Here is a 15402-nt window from a genome sequence, read left to right on the forward strand (position 1 = left end):
GCGGGGCGGCAGAGCCTCACTTCCTGGGCACGTTTGGCCGGGGCGTTCCCAGGGGACTGGGCAGGGAGGCCACCCTCCCCCAGCTCGGCTCTGCGCGCCTCCCAGGCTGCCCGCCCTCCCCTCCCGGAGGCGCCGCGGGCCTCGGTCCCTGGCCAGCCCGTGCGCGAGCGCCGCCTCCGGAAAGGTGAGGGCTGGTCGGGGAGGCGGGGATGGCGATGGGGGCGGGGACCGCGCTGCCAGGGTCGCGGCGGCCGCCCGAAGGCGCCCGAGCCCAGTGAGCGGCGCTTCCCGCGCGGGGCGCGCCCGGAGAAGGCGGGCCAAGCCAGGACCCCGGCTGAGGAGGGAGGAGGAGCTTGCGGAGCCACCCCTAAGCCCTGCCAGCCGAGTCGCGGCCCCGGTGGCATCGCGGCAACTTCTCTGTGGAAGCCCCGACGCGCGCCCGGCGCGCACGCGCGCTCCCACTCGGGCACGCGCGCTGCTGGCGCCCCGCTCCTCCGCGAGCCCGCGCGCCCTCCGTTTGTTTCTTCCTATTGCATTCGTCCTCACACTCTAAATTAGGTCAGCGGGTGGAAGTTACACCTGGTACAGCCCCCGGCTCTGATGCAAAAGCAGCTTTTTCACCCCGGCTTCGGGAAAGCATTGCAACTGTGCCGTTCGGTCTAGCTTACCGCCCCCATACCGTGCAGAAAGCGCTGGCGACCGTGGCGCTGACAATGGTCTGCAGAGGGGAGCGGCGAGAAGGCTCTTTTCCACCCTAGTTCGGCCGGCTCTGCGCCTGCCCTCCCTCCAGGGACAGGGAGGAGGGGGTGCGACAGGTCGCCGCGCGCGCGCTGGGGCGCCCGCGTCCGGGGTCTGACCGCCTAGGTGAGTTCCTGCTCTTCTTCTGTCATTCCAGTTGCTGAGGGTGACCTGTTTACCTTGAAAACTTAGACGTGATCAAAACGTATCACGGTATGCAGTAAGAGATTGCAGGATGTGCTTCAGATATTACACCGGATAAATCAGAACTCAGAGCTGCAGGGGACATGTTTTGTTTTAAAGGTGAAAATGGATTTGTGTTTTCATGGAGCGCACGTGTATCTTTCCCTTTAGAAGCTATCACTTAGGAATTGATTTTTAACTAGCAGGAGGCGATGAACTAAGATAACTTGAAGCCAGAAAGTTTGTCAGAATAATTTTTCGTTGATCTGAAAGAGCGTATTGAAATATTCAAAGCTGATGACAAAAATGCAGTTTAAGAAGGAATATCAAAGTGAGATGGCAGGATTTGTATAATATTTGCTATATGTATGCCTTTTGGTAGTACCTGGGTTCTTTGTGAAAATGTAAGCATGCAATGCTTATGCAAAGGGAGGATAAGGTTGTAAGCATCTATGTGCAAAGCTTTATATCGGTTGGTGCATGAATTTAAATGTATATTGAACATTTCGTGCTGGCAAAGAGCTGGAATATATCTATATCGCTTTGAGGTTAAGGTTGTTAACAATATTATAGGTAACGATTGGCATTTAACCCCTCATTTCAGCGGCTAAAGTGCTTTTATGCACGAGACTCATTAGCCTATGGAGTCTTTGACGTTACCGGCTAAGGAACGGTTAATTTGTTTTGAAGTTTAGTGAAGAGAGAATGGTAGGTTTTCTGGCTGAAAATGCGGTGTAAAAGACTCCCCAGTGTTGGTAAAGGATGCTTTGGGGGAGCTCAGAGGGGAGGATCATTTGAGAAGAATGAAGCAACTCCCTGATGGCCACTGATTGCACAGAACTTCTTTCACAGGAGACCCCAAGGAGCTGGAAAGTGTCTCCTCCCTGGGGAAACCACTCCAGAGAACTTTGTTAATGCATTTGGTCTGATTTGAGCAGGGAGCTCTCTATAGACTCTTCTCTTAATTCAAATCCTATTTCTAGAAAGCTTCAATTACTGTAATGATGATCTTTGGAAATAATTTTTCCTTTTGTGTGTGTCTTAATATGGCTGAAGCACCAAGGTAGTTCAAAGGTTTTCATCAAATTTTACTTACCGGAGGGGTGTGAAATTGAAAATGCTATGTCTGCATGGTTAACTGCCTTAAAATGGAGAGGCAGGAGGGCTCTCCCAATAAATCTTAAATCTCTGTTTATGTGTGTCTTCTAAAGCCAGATTAAGAGAACTGTAAAGAAGGTATTGATGGTCACATATTGCTGATAGGTGGATATGCGAATACTTACATGCACTTCACTTGTAAATAATTCACATGCACCTTTAGAAAACTGGTGTCCAAAATTTGAAACCCATTGTGATGAGGACCCCATCATTGCTTTGAAGAAGGCACAAAGGACCAGACAAGCTTGGCAATATACAGGATCTTAATGTTGAGAAAAAAATGCAACGAAATCCTTGTGTTTACTGCATGTTGATGTTCTGATTCGCATTTTAAGTAGCAATTGAGTCACGTTCTCATTGTAATTTAGCCCTTGGTATAATGCATTGTTGAGATTAGGCTGTCAGCACTTGTCTGTGCAATCTGAATGTTTTTACTGGTAGAGAACTTAGGAAGTGTTCTGAGAAGAATGGCATGAAAGTATTAAGATAACTAGGGATTTATTTAAGGACAGACTGAAGGAACTAAATATTGAGCCTGATCCTGACATAGTTTGGTCCCTGGGAAGACTGAAAGTATAGTGGTGCTAAATGGCCAGTGGATGTCCTTCAGCTTTGTTATTCTCTCTCTTGATATCCTAAGAGAGTACATAGCATAGACCTCTAGCTAAGAGGTATCCAAAAGGAGCTGACATCCTACACCTTGGGTACTTACTTCACATCCAGAGAAACTTCTAACCACCCAAGAGACGGAATTTAGAGTTTGAACTCCATCACTGGAGGGAATCCCAGCTTTGAGCCATTTCCTCGTCTGTGAAATGGGGATAATGATACTTCTTATAGTGGTGGTGAGGAGCGAATGGGATAATTGGTGTAAAATGGCAGTGCGGTATCGGCACACAGTGAGCAATTTTACAAGAAGGAGAAGGTTGTTGACTTAAATATCATCTCCTGGGGGTTGCAGAGGAGTTGTTGCATAATTGGGGGTAGAATTGAATATTTGGGTAAATGGGTCAATCCCCTGTCCTGGTACACTTAGTGTACTCTTAGAGTATACACTACCATATGCTAGACTCAGTAATGAGCATCCTTTGGGGGGCTCACACTATCAAACTTGCATCTCCTCTACCTTAGATAGGCCTTCTGCTTACCTAGGTTGAAGAAGTTACCTGTGGTGGTTTTTGGACATAATGATGAGATAGTGAGGGAGGGAGGAGATGACCAATTGAAATTCTAAAATCGAATTTAAACACTAAATTAACTAGTTTCTGTTAATGCCATTAGAACTATGGCCCTCATAAAATGATGACAATTCCTCATTTTTCCGTGGTCAGTTAGAAACGTAGAGAACATCCGCCATTATTTAGAAACGGAGGATTTGGACTGGGGATGAAGCAGCACTAACATTCATTCAGATTTTCACTTGGTCGGCATTTCTAGGGCACCTGAGGCACTGCGCCAAGCCTTCAGGATGCAATAGCAAGAAAAACAGACCTGGCCCCTCCTGGACGGCAGGTCTGCGGAGAATACATAGGTAAACCTGTAACGTGACTGCGCTAAGCGCTATGCAGGAAACACATAAAGGGAAGAAATAGGGAACTGGATCCGTGGAGGGCAGGAGGTCAGGAATGCTTGCTTGAGGAAGTGATATTGGGGTTGTGAAGGAAGGTCCTTGGGGAAGAAAGAGCATTAACGCCCAGTGAACATCACTGCGGGGTCTCTGGACGCATGCGCACTGTGGGGGAGGACCGTGGCGAGGACAGGTATCCGAGGAAAGGGGAGATGTTGAGTGAATGAGGCTGGAACCCTAGGCCTGGGCTGTAGACACGTTTTGTTTTGTGTTAAGGGTTGCAGTCTCGGTAGAACTCTTACTTGTTTTGTGTAAACATTTTACCCTAGGCGTTTTTCAGACTACTCGATTGAATTATAAAAAGGATATTTACAATCACTTTTTTTAGCTAATCAAAACCTAAATTAATATTCAACGTAATTGACTAGTTTGTCAGCTCTTTGCGTTATTAATTGTCTGACGTTAAAGCATTTAGCTTAATTTTCTTTTTTTAATATACAAATTTTTGTTTAAAATACGTATTTTGTATTTTAAACAAAAAATCTGTTATCCAGTTTGAATCTATGTATCTATTCAAGAGCTGTAGGGACTGACTCACTTGTATTTCTCCTCTGGGAAGGCTCCCTGAGCAGACTCTGCGAAGCTGTGACATAAGCCTGCGGGGCCGCGGCAGGAAGTGGTGTTCACCCTCCGTGGGGTGGACTGCTCCCCGGCACCGTCCAGGCAAGGTCACAGGGCAAGGTCACGTGAGCATTTGGCATATGATCCTCTTCACCATATATGTGGTTTTATTCTCTTTGGTTTCCCTGTTCCCTTCTCTCTTCTCTTCTTTTTCCTCCTTCTCTCTCCTGTTTGTCGTTTTTTCCTTTAATGTTTTTTCTCTCTCTCTCCAGAGGTCCCCATGATTATTTCTCAGCCTTTGTAATTATGCTTTGGCCTCAACCTCGGGCCTTAAAGAGTGTTGGCCCTGATTTGGGTCATTCTGGATGGTACTGCCTGTGACCTTCTTCCTATTCCTTAATGCATAATTGTTCATGTCCAATGGGCACAACCTTTTCCCTTTTCATGGTCATCCCCAGGCGTTACCTGTGGTTCTGTGCATTGGTTGGTCTCAGCTCTCCTTTCTCATTTTTTTACATCAGGTTGCAGATAACAGAAACTATCCAAGCCGCTTTAGGTAGAAGGGGTTTAATAGAGGAATTAGGTGCTCACGAGTAGGTTGCAAGGGAAAGTTGCAACTTAAAGGAGAGAGGATCCAGGCTGAGGTTGAGGGATGACTCCCAGACAGCATGGCTGAACTGGCCCTCAGGGTTGCTACCATCATTGCCACAGTCTGGAGGCTGGGAATCGGAGCCACCGTGGGACCTGCTGACATCCAGAACACAGTGTTTGAGCTGTGTTCCAGAGATCAGAGAAGCTGCGGCAAAGTGCCACTCCACCCAGGAAGCTAGTGACTGAGCATGGCTAACAACAACAAAAACAAGCTAGCAAACCTCTTCCTTAGCTACCCTCCACCTCCCTTCTAATCCGCCTCATCTCACCAGTAGAACCTCATCTGTGCCCAGAGCCCTAGCTGCAAGGGACTCTGGGAAATGTAGTTATAGCTTTCCAGTCTCAGAGATGGAGGATGCACACTTGAAGGAGACTGGAATGAACGCTGAGTTCATAAGTGTGAGACATTCCATCATGTCTCACACTTATGGAAAACAGATTTCATCAGAGACTTAGCTAGAATATTTCATTCAAAGCAGGTAGATGATATATTGCAAGAATCAGAAAAAGATCTAGTTGCTAGCCAATTTCCATTTCAAACAGATGGATATGATAGTCATTACAGTTGAAATTGCTGGAAAAAGCATCAAGCAAATAAATAACTAAAAATTACCAAGCGCGTGCCTCTGCTTGTGGTTCTATTTGAATGTGAAATAATATTCTTTTGTTTCAGTTTAGCAGTCAAAGTAATATATCAGGAAAATGATTTTGAAAAGGGTCCTACCCACTGAAGTCCTGGATAGCCCCCCGGTTATGAAAAGCAATAAAAAGAATGTAGTGTCCGATCAAAGAAATAATAGCTCCTGCCAGCTGGTTCTTTCATGAGATGAATTATCTGTGTATCTGTGTTTCTACTGAATCTTTCTTTGCTCTGTAACTTTAATGGTGCTTTTTTAAGGATTACAAAGATAGAAATAACCTGTTAATTGGAGTTTAAAATAAGAATATGCTTGAATTCACTCTAATAACTTATGTCATACCCTGGTGCTTGTCACATTCCTTTTTATGCAAACTAAAATAGGTATGATTGGATTTCCACTGTTGCTAAGTAATAAATTATCATTTATTTGTACTCAGAAATTACATTAGCATGTCTAGGAATTTGTCTTGATTATTGAATGAAATCATTTTATATTTGCCTTTGATATTTGGAACTAGAAAACGAGAGAAGAGTAGCTGAGACAAATGGAGTTACTTAGTGAATATGTCAGTCTATTACATATATATTTTAAATTGATTTTCTCGTCTCAAAATAAGACTCCATTCAGATATCTTCTCTGGTAGGTGATGAAAACATTTAAGTGCAGAATTACAAATGTCGCCTGGGGTAAGCCACACTCTAATATAGTATATTCTTTTGAGTCCAGTGGTGACAGCAAGAGTTCAGCCACTCCACTCCAAGGCACCAAAAATAGACACATCAAAATAAAAAGAGTACTCTTGCTCTGTAAATGCAGCTTTAGACAAAATCACTGTCTTCTATACTGAGCCCCCACCTAAACCCCATTTACTGTGTCTTCTCAGGAGGGAACTGTTTGAATCTAATGTTATATTATTATTTGATTAATTCTAAGGGAAAGGAAGTAGTATTCATCTTTCTATGTTATAGTAACACATTAATGACCTCTCTAATTCCAGCTTCTCCCTGCCCCCCATCTTTGTCTTTCATTCATATTTGAGTAAACATTCAAGAGAAAAACCAGGATTTTCCTCCCTCTGGCTTATAAGGGGGATGAGTTCTTGTCTTCAGCTATATGGAGCTTAGCTGAAGATTAAGTCATAGGACACAACTCCTTTTATGGATCGAAAATCAAAATGATCCTTTGATTTGCCAAGTGTATTATAAATTAGAAGAACATCCAAATTGGAAATCACTTTCTAGTAAGATCATTGATGGACCACATTGAAGCAGGGAGGTGAGTAGTGAAAGCATGCGTTTTTTGTATATTTTTTAAAGCAAAATGTGGAGGAGAACCAAGCAAGACTAGTATTTGAACATCATTGAATGATTTGTTTATTCACTGGCTCAAGAGGTGGATGTTAAGATCCTCTTGTACTGAGATTGGTGCTAGATGCTAAAGATACATGGCTCTGCCCTTGAGAGGCTGATGGTCAGGGGAAGACAGCGATAAAGGTTTATGGTAATATGGCACTCTTGTCATAGGTATGGAGAACAGTGGGTTTCCCAAAGAGAAAATAGTGTGTTCTCTCATGGTGAGGTGGAAAGTGGAATTAATTGAAACATAAACATATTTTTGACTTCAAGGAATGTCTACTGATAATTTTAACGATAACAAAACAAGAAAAAGGCAGCCAAGAGAGGCAAAAATGGCAGCTGTCCAGGACCATATCTTTTATCTGCTCCCTTTAACTCACAGCAATTGAAGTAAGTGAGCTTGTCAAAAGCTAGAGGTTTTTAAGTGTTTAAAGAAAGAATGAGCTTGTAAGAAGAGAGGATTGTCTTTGGTACTTCAGTCAATGCTCAGAAAGTAATCAGTAATCTTTAAAAAATGTCAAGGGTGGCGGCAAGGAAAGGGGGCCTCAGTCCTATCAGGACTTCAGTCCTACAACCACGAGAAACAGAATTCAATTCCAAGAATGGGCTTGGATGCAGATTTCCCCCCAAAGCTTCTAGGTAAGAGCTTAGCCTGGCCAATATCTTGGTTTCAGTCTTGTCGCATCCTGAGCAGAAAATTGAGCCATGTTGTGCCAAACTGCTGACCTATAGAATTTTGAGCTAATAAATGGGCATTGTTTTAAGTTAAAAAAAAAAAGATCAGAGCCCATAATGTTCTACAGGACATCAAGCTTATAGTTAGGGTAATTCGAGAAAAAGCAGACACATTCCAGATGTTAAGACATTTGCAAATTAAGATGGCAATGCAAAGATTTATGCAATTATGAAATAGATCTACAGTGACCATATGACTTGTTGTTCAATCTGGGACACTTTTGAGAGTGAGGAGGCACTATTAATGATTGCCCTGAGGAAAGAAGCACAAACAGGGACTGTCCCAGCAAACCACGATTTATGGTCACCCAAGGTTAAGGTGCTAGTTGTGTAGCATTATTGCATTAACTGCAATGTTGATTTTTTTTTAATTGTGGTAAAATATACATAACATAAAACTTTCCACTTTAACCATTTTTAAGTGTTGTTTAGTGACATTTAAGTGTACAGTTTCACATTGTTGTGCAACCATGTTCATCATTCATCTCCAGAACTTTTATCATCTTGCAAAGCTGGAACTATACCTATTAAACAATAGCTCCCCATTCACCTCTCCCCCCAGCTTCTGGCAACCACCATTTTACTTCCTGTCTCTATGATTTTGCCTACTCTAGGTACCTTTTATTGGTAGAATTTAGTATTTTCCCTTTTGTGATTGGCTATTTCACTTAGCATAGTGTCCTCAAGGTTCATAGGTTCATCCATGTTAAGCATGTGTCAGTTTTCTTTCTTTTTAAGGATGAATTATTCCACTGTGTGTGTGTGTGTGTGTATATATATATATATACATATATGTATATATATGTATATGTATATATGCCATATTTTGCCGACATTTTGTTTATCATTCATTCCTAGATGGACACTTAAGTTGCTTCCACCTTTGGCTGTTGCAAGTAATGCTGCTATGAACATGGGTGTGTGAATATCTCTGTGAGTGCTTGCTTTCAATTCTTTGGGGTATATATTGGCAATATTGATTTTTTAAATGAAGAAATTAAAAATGGAGGGAAAAAAGAACCTTCTTGTCCTCTGCAGATCTTTCTGGTCATACCTGTTTAGCATAGTACTCTGTCAGACTGGAGTCCAGCTCTGCCTCTGCAGAATTCATCAGCAAGAGCAGTTGTTGCAGATAATCTAAAGAAACTGGAGCTGAAAAAAGCACCCAGGGTCTCAAATGCTATCCCCACACAAGAAAGGAAGCTAGTTTTTCTGTCACAAGTCCGTGATACGCTGACCACAGATGTTTCTAAGTGAAAAGAGCTGACGTCAGAAAGTCAGAATCAGAGTCAGGTCAATGGCCTTCAGCAGCTCAAGGAAGCAGGAGATCCACAGCATGAGACCGAACATCAGAATGCTCCAAGTGACCAAGAACATCTTGTAACACAAGGGACCATGAACTTCCTGGAAACAGGCAACAGAAACAACAACCATCTGTTGATTGGGAAGCTGAGATGAAAGGAGACAGGCTACAGCACACCAGGGGGACCTTCCAGACACAGAGGAAGATATTCTTCCTTTGGCTGGGGAAGTAGATATCAGAATGTCAATGTCAAGAACACTGGTGCGTCTGATCTCAATTTAGGTAATCCCTTTCCGGAAATAGAAGCATCAAAATACAACTCTTCATCTGAAATTTTAAGTAACTTTATTTCCACTGGGAATTGATAGTCTTGGAAGGTAATGTTGACGTGTCTGTTAACACATGAGGATTGCCACATTTATGGATGGGAATTGCTCCTTCTCTTTAAGTCTCTTTGGCAGATGGCAGCCCTCTGTGGAGTCCGCAGTAGAAACTCATTCATCTAGAACAGCAGCCTTGAAGGAACTTGATAAACTTTTGGTCATTAGAGCTTCAGAAAATACATCTGCGGAAGTTACCTGCCAATCAGCAATGGTAACTGAGAGCCGAACAAGTGTTAAGGAGCTCTAAGAAAAAATGCACCCAAAGTGAAGATCTTGTGGCTGCCCAGAATGAACAGTGTCCACAAGTTGGCTGTCATCAGACTCCACCTGTATTGATAAGGACTGAAAAATTAACAGGCAGGTGCATATGAAAACCTGCACATGGATTTTTATAGCAGCTTTATTCGTAATTGACAAAAATTGGAAATAACCAAGATATCCTTCAGTGGGTGAATGGATAGACAAACTGTGGTATAGCCATGCAATAGAATATTATTCAGTGATGAAGTATCTATCAACCCACGAAAAGACATGGAGGAAACTTAAAGGCATATTGCTAAATGAAAGAAACCAGTCTGAAAGGCTACATACTGTATGATTCCAACTATATGACATTCTGGAAAGGCAAAACTATGAAGACAGTAAAAGATCAGTGGTTGCCAGGGGTTTTTTTGGGTGGGGAGAGGAGATGAGTAAGTACAGCACAGGGGATTTTTAGGGCAGTGAAACTTCTGTGATATGTAATTGTGAATACATGACTTTATGCATTTGGCAAAACCCATGGAATTGTACAATACAAAGAGTGGACCATAATATAAACTATGGACATTTGTTAATAATGATGTACCAATATTGGCTCATTAATTATAACCAATGTTCCACACTCATGTAAGATTGTAATTAAACAATTGCATATAGTATATATGTATATTCGAAATTAACAAGCACTTCACCTGATGCTAGCATAGAAGATGTCAAAAATGTTAACTTCAGGGGTGTAAGTGATGGCACATCAAGTGGTAGGAAACAGAGCTCCAAGTCAAGGAAATTAATAAATGAGAGCAGTTCTGTCATTTTAATCCCAGCTGAAACATGCAATCAGCTACACTGTACCTTAGGTAAGAAATTTCACCCAAGCTCTTAGCATGTGAGGAAGATGCACTCAATCAGACTTCTGAGCAAACTACGTCCTTGCCGTCCAGTCCCGTATTGGTTGAAGACTTGGGTCAGAGCCCACAGAAGCCATCAACAGGCCTGAAACCGAGAAAATGCCAGTCCTGAAGCTGCAAGGCCGTCCGTCATTAAGTGCCTCCAACCTTCAGCTATTAATTTTTCCTACTACAGACATTGACTGGATTCTGCACGCAGGAAGCTCTTGAGGTTTGCACTGAATTGGCAGACATGCATACCTAGCTCTTCCTGTTTTGCTAGCAGAGAATGTTGTAGTTCCTACCTGACCATGGAAAAATGTACTAGGCCATATGCCATTCCCTTAAAAAAGCTATCTAGACACACATGCATGCCCAGATAGATGCAGTACATGTAGAAACCTGCAAGCAGAATGTAGAGCCAGATGTTTTTAAAAATTCTTTCCTAGCCAGAGTAATTTATGATTTTTTTGTCTGATAATTTGTTTATTTTACTTATTAAAATTTGGTCCTTTTGAAATGTATTGGCAGTATGTGCAGACAGAAGCTTTTTATTCTCGTAAAGATGATATATTCTGGCATAAAATTGATCGTTTTATGTATAACATGTCACTTTAGAGTGATAGTGAATCCTTGAAAAGCAGAAGCTACTGGGAAATCGCACCACTTGTACAGCTAGAAGCAGATCAACTTAACACTGTGGTCCTCTGTGCTGTGGCAGGGTATGCCCTGTTGAATCAATTGTCAGGTTATAAACTTTTAACCACATTGTTTGGCATTTTGATTTATTCCCAGTACTCTTTGTATTATGATTCATCCATTAAACCGGGAAATTGAAGAATAATTGAATAATAAAAACATGGAGGAAAAACTATGTTATATTTTGACATGGAACTTTTTATTATGTGTAAATAGTAATCTCTAAAGCACTTATACAGGTTATTGAATACTTTGTGCCACAACTACTTTAGATAAAGCTGTGACTGAGTAACTCCTGTTTTCCTGGATCTGTTTATTTAAACTAGACTGCAGTGTGGCGTGGTGGACTTCCGGCCTTGTAGATTCTAGTCCTTTGTCTTTAAGAAACTAATTATATAGTTTTCATTTCTTTACTGGTTGGCTCTCAGGTATTTATAAATGACACCAAGGGCATTGGTTTTCACCTACAGTGACCTAGAGCTTAAGCCTCATTCCAAACACAGCTGATATTTTCCTTGGCCCCACTGCCTCAGCATGATGCTGTTCCCTCTTGGCCCTTATATCCTGCAACCACCTCCTTTCATGCCTTCCTCAGCATCATGAAGCCTTCACTTGAGCGCCACATTAGCTATTTGAAGCTTCTTGCTTGCTGGATGACCAATGACTTCATTCTGGTCCACACACTAATGGTCAATCCCGGAAGTGCCAGCAATATGACCATCCTGTGGAATTCAACCGTCGTTTTTCCCAAGGGTGGTGTTATTATAAAACCTCATGATAGAAGCATGTGACAGGAAAGCCTGAGAGACTTGTGGGGTACAGTGGCATTATATATCAGCCAGGTTGCAGTGGGTTGAAGGGCGAATGAAGGATGAAGAAGTAGGCAAAGCTATGGACCCCTCTTGGAAAGGAAAGAAGAAAGGGGATTCTCAAGCTTGAGGACAGAAGTAGGGACTGGCAATGGCTTGTATTTGTGTGTGGTTTTCTGTTTCTATTTAAGGAGAAGGAACTCTGTATCTATGCTGGCTGAGGGGAGGAGGCCAGTGGGAGAGAGACTAAAGATGGGAAGAGAGAGCATAAGCTAATGCCCCAGGAAAGATGTGACCAGCAGAGGAGAGGCGCTAGCGTTTGAAAGGAGTCTGAAAATTCTGAAACAAAAGGATGTACAAGATTTTGGGGTAGAAGGAGGAAAATTGAGGAAATTTACATTTTCTTAGTGAAGCAGGAGCAGAGGTAGTCTGATAAGGCACTACTTGTCAATATCTTAGGCTCCCTGGGGAAATTGAGTTCAGTTCTCAATGTAAACCATAAAAGTTTAAGCTTTGGTTTTATATCTCTTTGCCCATTTTTGACTCTAGTTTTCTCCTGCATGAGCTGTGCAACTTGTCATTTTCTAGGAATTTAGGAGGCCATAAAACAAAGATCTGATGATGGAAGTAGACTATTAGCCTTTCTAAGGAAAAAGCTACTTTAGAAATAACTCAAGTCATTATTTTCGTTATTTAAAAACTATTTTTCAAGAATACATAATTCTTTTTTTTTTTAACATTTCACATTTTAACGTCATTGGAATTGGGATGCCTCTTACAGTTAACTGCCTATCCTCGACTTTCTCGGTAAAATCTTTTGCATATTACCAAATAGATGGTGTCTTATTCAGCATGGGTTGCCATAACAAAATACCACGGCCTGGTGACTCAAACAGTCAAAATGTATTTTCTCACAGTTTTGGAAGCTAGAAGGCCCAGATCAAGGTGCCAGCCAATCCACTTTCTGGTTAGAGCCCTTTTCCTGGCTTGCAGATGGCCATCTTTTCGCTGGGTCCTTATATGACCTTTCCTCTATGTTCCAAGAGAGAGAGCTCTCTGGTGTCTCTTCCCATAAGGACATTGATCCTATCTGATCAGGGCCCCACCCTTATAATTTCATTTAACCTTAATTACCTCATTATATTACCTCCAAATACAGCCATGCTGCAGCCTAGGGCTTCAACATACAACTTTTGGGGGCATGCAACCATTCAGTCCATGAAGATGGCATCCTGGATTCCATTAAGTATTGTAGAGCCATTACCGAGAAATATTTACATCTGCCTTAGGAACTTCAGGTTAAATCTTTTGTCTTATTTATTTTTTCATTTTTAATTTAGAATCACAACTCTGTATTCTATTTAATTTGTTTTTTTAAATAGATTATGATGAAACCCTTTGAAGTTTAAAAAATAGTATTTATAGTTTCAAAATAGAAATAATAGGCTATGTTTCCTTATAGGCTTATGTCTGAAGAAACAAACTGTCATAAAATGGAATATGAAAACTGAAAAAATTAAACTTTCCAAAACAGTCTAGTTTATTCTGGGCACAGACTTAATAATTCCTGCTGCTAGGAGAAGTACAATTTACTGCCACAGGAAAGCTTAAAATGTCAAACATATTCTCATAAAATACAATGCAAGCTGCCTGCAAATTAGACCATTCTTTCAACTGGCGTATTTCCCACTTCTGTGCACCTTTCATGATCATGTCACTTAGAATCAAAAGCTTCTGTGCGTAATGTAAACATCCAAACCCTCCCACCACACTGGTTTTCATAGGTACAAAGCAGGTGTCAGTTTCTGCAGACAACAGAGGGAACTGTAAGATCCAAGCTACTAGGAACTCAGTGTAAATGAAAGCAAAATAGCACTGAGGCAATCACACAGCAAGGAGGTGGTGTCAGGGAGCTCTGCTTAAAAAGCACCATCAGAGGGCCAGTACCCAAGGCCTTAGCAGGAGGTCACGGGGCAGCCAGCCTTTTCCAGCATCCAGATCAGGACTCAGAACCCACAAGGCCTAAGAGTTGTCAGTAGAGATGTCACCAAACTGGTGTATCCAAAGCTGAGCCCCCTGATGACCTGAAAGTCTTTTTCTTCATATTTTCAGTAGGGTTCCAACAAATTTAGTTGTCTGATTTCTTTTAAGCCCAAAGCCAACTACAAGCAGCACATTAGAAAGTAGAAGAGCTTCCTAGAGACTGAGTGGAAAGTACCAACAGCAGGGTAGAGCAGAGAAACAGCTAGGAAGTACCCAAAGCCTGGTGCTGCTAGTATAGACACAGACACTCGGTTAAGCGGTGGAGAATATCGCTCTTCTGTAATACGTTGTCATAATTGGCCCCTATGCCATCAATGAAAAATGTGTTATTTATAGGCTGTGTAGAAAGACATAAAAAGTATGTGGTATATGTTAGGAAAATTTCCATAAAAGTGATTAATATAAGTAATTCCTTCGTACTGAAAAGGATGGACCTCAGCTATTTCTGATGTTAAATTATGTGACACAGATTTTTACTCAAATTGGTCTACATTTTAAGTTCAGTACTTATTTATTTAGCATAGGGCTTCTCAGACTAATACAGAAGAGAGATGGCACACGCTAATACCATCCACCATCCTGGAGTAGGAGCAAGATGCGATGGGAGCTCAGAACGCTCTCTGGTTTCTGGGGATGTGATCAGGGGAATTATCCCCTTGGGGAAGGGCTGAGCCTGTTTCTTCTGGAGTTGGGCACAGCAGGGAGGTGCGTGGCGGAAGGCTAAAGGCCTCATTCCCCCAGATCAGAGGAGCAAAAACCGGAGGTTACAATGCTTTGATTCTCTTATTTACATTTTACAGTGTCCCTTTCAATTTTTACATTATGAGATTATAATTCAAACCCATTTTAGGTTCAAGTGTTGTTCATCGTCAATACAAACACCAATGGTCAATACTCTAGAGGTATGGGAGGTATAGGTAATAAAATTTTAGGTAGCGTGAAAATAAACTTTTTTACAGCATGCAAAAAATTGCGTGGAGAAGAGAAATGTTCTGTAGGTTTCATGTTCAAACACTGCTTAACTCCAGGGTCCTGGGTAAATCATTTCTTGTATTTGTTTTCTCTCTGAAGTCATCATCTAAAGATACACACAGTGCCCCGAAACCTTTGATCAGTTGAATTAAATACTAGTGTGTTGGGCAAAAGCCTAAGTAAAAAAATCATTTGGGAACAAATGTGAACCGTAATAGGATTAGACATGGGCAGAGCTAGGTCTTGACCTCAGGACCTTAGCACTTCAAGGTCATGTTCTTAACTCCTGCTCCACCTTCCCACTTCCACACGAAGACAGAACCTCAGCAGACCACCGTGAAGTCGGAGGGACAATGACAACGATGATGTGCTCACCCCGCAGGTTCTTCTTCTGAT

General features: G+C 42.0%; 1 protein-coding gene across 2 annotated transcripts in view; it reads left to right on the forward strand.

The window, feature by feature from the left end:
- The first annotated feature begins 362 nt into the window (after window positions 1-362).
- TRMT9B (tRNA methyltransferase 9B (putative)) overlaps window positions 363-15402 on the forward strand; it is a 49400-nt gene continuing 34360 nt past the window's right edge. For both annotated transcript variants that reach the window (XM_046648628.1, XM_046648626.1), the window contains exon 1: window positions 363-864. The gene's annotated coding sequence lies outside the window, so the exon portion shown is untranslated. The remainder of the gene's footprint in view (window positions 865-15402) is intronic.

Source organism: Equus quagga, chromosome 22, assembly GCF_021613505.1.
Source record: "Equus quagga isolate Etosha38 chromosome 22, UCLA_HA_Equagga_1.0, whole genome shotgun sequence".
In the NCBI taxonomy this organism is placed as follows: domain Eukaryota; kingdom Metazoa; phylum Chordata; class Mammalia; order Perissodactyla; family Equidae; genus Equus; species Equus quagga.